Source organism: Arachis stenosperma, chromosome 4 (genome assembly GCF_014773155.1).
Source record: "Arachis stenosperma cultivar V10309 chromosome 4, arast.V10309.gnm1.PFL2, whole genome shotgun sequence".
Taxonomy (NCBI): domain Eukaryota; kingdom Viridiplantae; phylum Streptophyta; class Magnoliopsida; order Fabales; family Fabaceae; genus Arachis; species Arachis stenosperma.
The window spans coordinates 127120821-127128484 of NC_080380.1; the positions used below are offsets into that span (position 1 = coordinate 127120821).

The 7664-nt window shown below is 33.3% G+C and overlaps 1 pseudogene; it reads left to right on the forward strand.

Moving 5' to 3' along the window:
* Positions 1-2419: 2419 nt before the first annotated feature.
* LOC130975466 (ras-related protein RHN1-like) lies at positions 2420-5377 on the forward strand (annotated as a pseudogene).
* The last annotated feature ends 2287 nt before the right edge of the window (positions 5378-7664 follow it).

Genomic DNA, 7664 nt, shown 5'->3' on the forward strand with positions numbered 1-7664 from the left:
GAAGCGCGCCGTTTAGAGTTTTGTAGCTCCAGAAAATCCACTTCGAGTGCAGAGAGGTCAGAATCCAACAGCATCTGTAGTCCTTCTTCAGCCTCTGAATCATATTTTTGCTCAGGTCCCTCAATTTCAGCCAGAAAATACCTGAAATCACAGGAAAACACACAAACTCATAGTAAAGTCCAGAAATATGATTTTTGCATAAAAACTAATAAAAGTATACTAAAAAGTGGCTAAATCCTACTAAAAACTATATGAAAATACCCCCAAAAAGCGTATAAAATATCCACTCATCATTTACATAATTATGCGTATCTGTTTTAGTATGCCTTAAGATTGAATCTTGTGATGGATATGGAGCTTAGGATTGCCTTTGGCATCCCGGTGTCTTATATCCTACATCACTGGGCACTGTTACCATACTGAGAACCTCCGGTTCTTATACCATATCTCTGTTGTGTGTTTTCAGATGCAGGTAGCAACCCACCCCTGTGAGTTGTTTGATTGGTGACAGAAGCGGAGGACCGGATACTTCTTTTGAGTCTTTTGATTTATTTTGTATATGGCTCTCTCTTTTGTATTTTGTTTTATCTAAAGGCTTGTATTTGAGAGAACAAAACTTGTATAAGCTATTTTTACTGTCTGGTTTCTGTGTATATGGCTAGCCGGCTTAAACTCCGCGAGCCGTGGCTAGACTCTTATGATATTATACTATGATATTTGTTATACTGTAATTATTTCTTGTGTCTTAAGTTAGAAGCTTCGTTAGTACATTTTGCGCTTTTCAAATCCTATCTTTGAACTATATTCTTCGTCGGGCTTCTAGATTATACTATTCATTCTATATATATATATATATATATATATGTATGATCTTAGAACTGTCGTAATCTCTGATTATCCTTTGCTTTACGACGCAAGGTAAAGCTTAGGCTAATTAGGGTGTTACGTTAAGAAAGTGATAAGGATAAAATTTGTGGCCAAAATTATCTTCTAAGGGATAATTATCAAGTGTGATAATTATTTAAACGCATGTGATTTAATTTATCCGATCAAATAACTATTTTACCAGTGTAAATGATACTCGTATATTAGGTTATCTCAGTTATAAATAAAATAGAAATAATATAAGCTTTTAACACTGAGGACAGTTATAGAATGTCAATGCATGAGGACTACATTAAAAAGTACTTATTAGTGGTGATTCTAATTTAAGTTATTCACTTGAATAATCTTTATTCTTCATTTAAAACATTCTAAAACAAAATGACAAAAAAAGGAAGGTATCTCAGGTTTGTAGCAATAAGAGTTTTGAAGATACTATATTTTTTACCTATGGAAATAATGTATCAATGGGGAAACTCTATAGCAGTTTAGCTTAGAACTCATCTGCAACCACAGTAGGTAATTTAATCAAGTCATTAATGTCTAAGTTTGGATTTGAATGAAAATATACACTACAAGAAACACGGAAGATAGCGGCAACAAATTGCCTGCGATTTTTCCATGAGCTGCAAATTGGCAACATAGCGGCGGTTGACATCCGATCTCTTCAATGTGACGCAGAATCGAATGGATTAGCATCGAATCCATGAAGCACCGCCACCAACCCCAACCCTTTATCATATACTTAATTACTTAGTGGTTGTGTTACCTAATCTGATCAGATTACCCAAAATCTAGAAAATTAGGAACCTGCGAAAGGAGAGTGGAAGCACGCAAACCCCTCTTCTCTGCTCTGCCGTTTGCCACTGTGTCACCTTGGAATCACGTGGCTGCCAACCCATCCTCCTCTCAGTGCCATCGACCGTTCCCCTCTACTCTACAGTGCGTGAAACCCCTAATCCTTTCTCTACGGTGTGCAAAACCCACCCCTGTTCTCTGCTCTACCGTGTGCGTCTGTGCCATTTTTGAATCGCGTGGTTGCCCAGACATCCTCCTCTCATCGTCCTCGACCGTACCCCTCTCCACCACCCCTTACTCCCTCCTCTATCATGTGCGATCTGAGCTATCTCGGCCTCTCCCCTAGTTCATTCTTCCATCCAATTTGTTCCCTATTTTCATCAAAATTTTCTATATCTTCTCGGTTCAGATTATGCTTTTAGGTTAATTTGATTTAGATTTTGTCTATATCTTCTATTAATTCAAGTTAATTGTTGCTGTATAGAGTTAAAGAATTTGAAGGTACCACTATTATGTTTTTGGGTTGGTCTGATGGAATCAAAACAGTTCTCTGCGTTGTTTTAACAATTGATATAAAGTATTGACATGTACCCTTTACCATTCAACAGCTCCAATTGATGGGTTTCCACTTTCAAATACTTAATAGCTGAGCTGTGGAATTGTGAATAGTGTAGAGGGACAAATTTTTTTACTCAAAAATTATCTAACAATTTCTCTTATTATGGAAAAATAATATGTGATGACAAGTGATGTGACTGGGATTGTTGTGCAGATCATGGTTAAGAGTCAAGTTTTGGCTGGTGGAATGGCTTGGGAACTTTTAAAAATGGTCTTAAGGGTGGTGTACACATTGTTAAGGCTGACCATGTTGCAGATATTGCTGGTAATACATGTTCCCTCTGAGATCACTACCCAAAATGAACCTTTTTTTGGTTCTCATTTGAATTTATATGCGTGTGGCTTTTGATATGACAATCTCAGTTGATTCATTTCAATATTATGGTCTTGATTTAGAGTTGAGTTCATTGAGGATGGATGTGCATAGTGGTATTATTATTTTGTAGTTGTTGTAGTTATTAGCAATGTTATTATTTTGATCACTACCTAAAATGAACCTTTTTAGTGGTTGGATTGGTCACCTGGACTTGCTTGTATTCATATTAGCTATTTGGTGACTAGAAATTTGTTCTATCATCTATCTCTATACTTCTGGTTTATGCTATACATTTGTTGGACATTACAATATATATATATATATATATATATATATATATATATATATATATATATATATATATATATATATATATATATATATATATATAACCTTGAGTTCTAAGAATTTGGTAATGCATGAATTTAGAACATTAAAGTAGGGGTTAAGATGGGGTGATACATGACCTACATTGTTGTTGAAGTTTGCAGCAAGGCTGCTACTATTACAAAAGGAATTTAAGGTCCTAATCTTACTCTAAATAGCACTTAGATATAGTCCTAAAGGCTAGAACAAGTGCAGTTCAGATTCTGCTCTAGGGAGTTGCTATGGGATTATGCAGATAGATCTGATGTGAAATTTCTGCAACAATAAATCTGCTGTGTATGGCTTGGGAAAAATATGCAGATACAAGACCAGGTTTGGATGGCTAAATTGGGAATAAAATCTGTTTATAGTTGCATCTGGTTCAGGAGATGGGGCACAATGCAGTTCTAATCAAATAAAACTTGGAGTTCCAACAAAAATACAAGGCCTAGTGGCCAAGAAGAGCGGTCCTAAAACTATATATATACCCCACTACCAATTACACGATTTGATGAGCACAATATACCCAATTAGAGCCGTTGTTTTGTTTGGAAATGATGTTCAAATTTTTTTATGCACAATCATATATGAAATGGATACACAGTCTTATTGGATGGATTAATTTTTTGATATTTCTAATTGTTTGTTTTCTACAGGTTTATTTATGTCAAAAACTGGCACTTGTGAATGAGATGTACTTTTCTATAATCCTAGATCGTAAGTCTGCTGGTCCTGTAAGTATTCTGTACCGTTTGTTTAAATTTAATTTGCGTTATTTGCAGTGTTAAACCCTTGCAACTTCTTTATGGTATTTATGTAACTGAATTTCAATTCTTTCAACTTTTATTGGTTTTGCAGCTTGTCATTGCATGTAGTAAGGGAGGAACCAGCATTGAAGACCTTGCCTAGAAATTCTCAGACATGATAAAAGCAATACTCTGTGTGATTTCACCATAAAATATATAGGTGCTACCGTGCTAGACATGAGTAAGTGAGACATCTACTTTGAAGTATCTTCTGCTTTTTTTGGCTTAAAATGGGGAGATTTATGATCTGATTGTGTTTTCGTTAATCATGCCAATCTAGAATTAATCATATTTATTTTTCTTTTTTCTCCAGATTCCTCACCAGCCTATTATCATTACTATATTTTGACAACACCGGGCTCTCTGTTTCGTCCTATCTGCCATATTTTCTCTCCATCTCTTCCTACATTGTGCGTGGTTCAAATCTACTATAGTTATATAGGTTCCTGCCTCCATCACCTCTAACCTTCAATGGTGCACACCCATCGTAGGTTCAGATCTGTTGGTGCATCCTTTCTCCTACTTTTCTCATTTACTTCTGGCTTATTCTTTTTGGTTTGATTTGTTCTGAATTTTCTTTCTATGAACTTTGAAATTGATTTTGCTTGTTTTTTTGTATCCATTAATTGCTTTGCTTCATCAATGAAAGAAAAAAATAAGATCAATAGGGACCAACTGTACGTGCAGCATTTTTCACAGAACTATTATAATTACCATAAGCTACATTGAAGTTTGACATATGGGATACAGCAGGACAAGAAAGATACCATAGTTTGGCTCCTATATACTTTCGTGGTGCAGCAGCAGTAATTGTTATTTATGATATCTCAAGCATTGTAAGAATTTCAGCTTAGTTAATTTTAAAAGAATCTAACAATTCTAGTCTTAGTTTCTTACTAAAATTCATGAAAACTTTTCTAATATATATCTTACTTTTTTTGTTTTGTTTTTAATCCCAGGATATATTTGTTAAAGCCAAAAAATGGGTTGAAGAATTGCAAGTACATGGTAATGCCTTAGAATACTGGAAATAACAATTATTACAACAACCTCAATGTTCTTTTTTAACCCCAAGAACTCATTGTTGAAACTCATGCTTGTGTCATGAGAAACTTTAACTTCAATTCAAAACCAGCCACTTATAAATCATTCACTATCCAAATTTATAATATTTACTCAACTTGATCTGTTGTTCCCTTTGAAAACTTTCCACTTTGTTCTTTCTCGTTGTTCTATTTGTACTAACAAAAGCAAGTTCAGATTCAAATGCTTATGCTTGTCTCAGTCTCACTTTAATAAAACTTTAACACTGTCTATAGGAAGCCATAAGTTTGTAATGGCATTGGTGGCAAACAAATTGGATTTGGAGCCAAATAGAGAGGTTGAAGTTGAGGTGTTGTTTACTCACTTTACAAGATCTAAACCCACGATCTTGACTGCATCATATTATTTTTGTTTCCACTTAAATGAATTAAAACTATTGCAGGAAGGGGAGCAATTTGCTCATGAGTGAAATGTTCTACATTGAAACATCTACGAAGACGGGTGATCAGAGAACATCAATGAGCTTTTCTATAAAATAGGTAAATAATGATGAAAATCATCTTCATTTTCATCTGATAGTGAGTTTAAAGTTTGTGTTTATATAACTGACTAGAGATATAAGTATGTGCTGCCTAGCTGCGCAAGCAACGATTAGGAGAGTTAGTTCATAATATGTCCCACTTAGGTTTTTAGCCTTTCACGTTTTATCTTAATTCTTGCTGCATTAGTGCACATGTTCTGTACAACATAGACCATGGGCTAGAAACGAAATATATTTTTTGGGCTAATCTCCTTTACCATATTTTTATTATTAGAGAAATACTATGTTAGTTTAGCAAGAGATACTTTCTTTGAAACTATTTTCGAATTTTTGATACACTATGCCTTAACTGCTTGCTCTGCCCATGTATCTTAACAGTATTGCCATCTTCATTTGAACTTTCCATTTGACCAATTTCCTTATTATATTTAGAAATCTTCCATCGAAATTCTTCTCTGTCAGCTTACAGAGACTTATAATTATCACAAGTGAAATTGAAGAAAATAAAATAATTATAAATGACTAAAAGCTTATCCCTGATGTAAGATATGTTCTCTAACCCTTTTATATGTAGCCTTGTAGTTGTCACGTCATTGTACAAAAGTTGAAGTCTATTTTCTTCATGTTACCCTTTGTCTTATATATTTATCCTTTTGTTTGTACTATAGTACTTCCTGGAGACTCTAAGATTTGCAATAATCTGAATCTCTCTTATATGATATTACAAACACCATGCACAATAATGCCTTGTAGTTTAAAGGGAGCTACTTGCTATATTTATGTTACATTTCTTGTTTGAAGATATCATATTTATTGCTTATTATTTTATGTTTTATTACTATAGGTTGTTATATTTATGTTACATTTCCTGTTTGAAGATATCATATTTATTGCTTATTGTTTTCTATTTTATTACTACAGGTAATATTCTTCTGCTAAGAAACAACATAAATTTGAGTTCATATATTTCTGAAATCTCATAGGAGAAATTATTGTTATTGGTTGCAGAGCAATTAATTGTTACTTGCTAGATGAATCAAGCTGTTAGTGTATTATCTAATTTGGTTCTTTAATAGAGTCATTACTAAATTTGTTATTACTTTATTTGTGATATTTTAGCTATTTTTGGCTTGCTCTTATTTTTGTATTTGTCTAGATGTAGAAGCAATATAATTGTGTAGCTTTATGAAACCAACTTTTTTTTAATATAAATGTAAAAATTGTGGGGGTTATAAACCTCTGCAATATACATTTTTTTTTAAACTGCTTTCAGAATTGCAGCGGCTTACAAACCGCTGCAATTTTTTTTGAAAACCTGTTAAGCAAATTGTGACAGTTTTAAACCGCCGCAAATAATCTAATCCTATTTTGCGGCGGTTATGCCAGCGGTTCATTAGAACCGCCGCAAAATCATATTACCACCCCCTAATAGGCGACATTTAACGAACCACTGAAATTTCGTTTCGCGACGGTTTAAAACCGCTGTAAATACCTATATGAACCGCCGCAATTTTCCGATTCCTCTGTAGTGATAGCAGCTAAAGATTATCTTTAGCTGCATAAAAGTAAAATCATATAAGGCTTATGTTAATATTAAAATAAGTGAGTGTGCAATATTAATAATAGAAACACAAAGAACAAGTGAAAATTCACAGTAATTATTAACTATTTTGTAGAAGAATGTAAATGAAACTGCTTGAAAAATGAATTAGTGGTACCCTTTCAATATAAGTTTTATTATGATTAAGAATCATGACAATTTTAGAATGGGCATGCATGGGATGACAGCATTGAAGTAGTTAGTAGTAGTGATTCTATTGTAGATTAAACAGTGGAATAATCATTTTTAAGTTTTTAGAACAATGCAAACCAAAGAGTTAAAGAACAATACAATGGAAGCTGAGGTATGTAATAAAATGGAGTTTTGAATATTTTAAAATTTTTATTGAGTTGGATAAACCAAAGATGGCTTTACAAGGTTTTATTAAGTTGGATCAATTAAAAAGTACTTTTATCGATAAGTATATTTTTTAATAAAAGTTAATTTTTTTAGTAGTAAAAGAAACCAACCCTCGAGTTCAGCAAGGAGCCAGTTAATTGATAAAGAAAACACATTTGGTGCAAGAAAATTTTCAGAAAGTAGTGAGAATATGGAAGTGTTCCAAATTTGATCCAAGAGTCCATATATGAGCGAACGAGTAAATGGTTAAATTAGTCTCCGAAAGAATATTCATTTTTCAAATTAGTTTCCAAAATATTTTTTAATTAAATTCGTCTTTTAAAGATTTTAAGT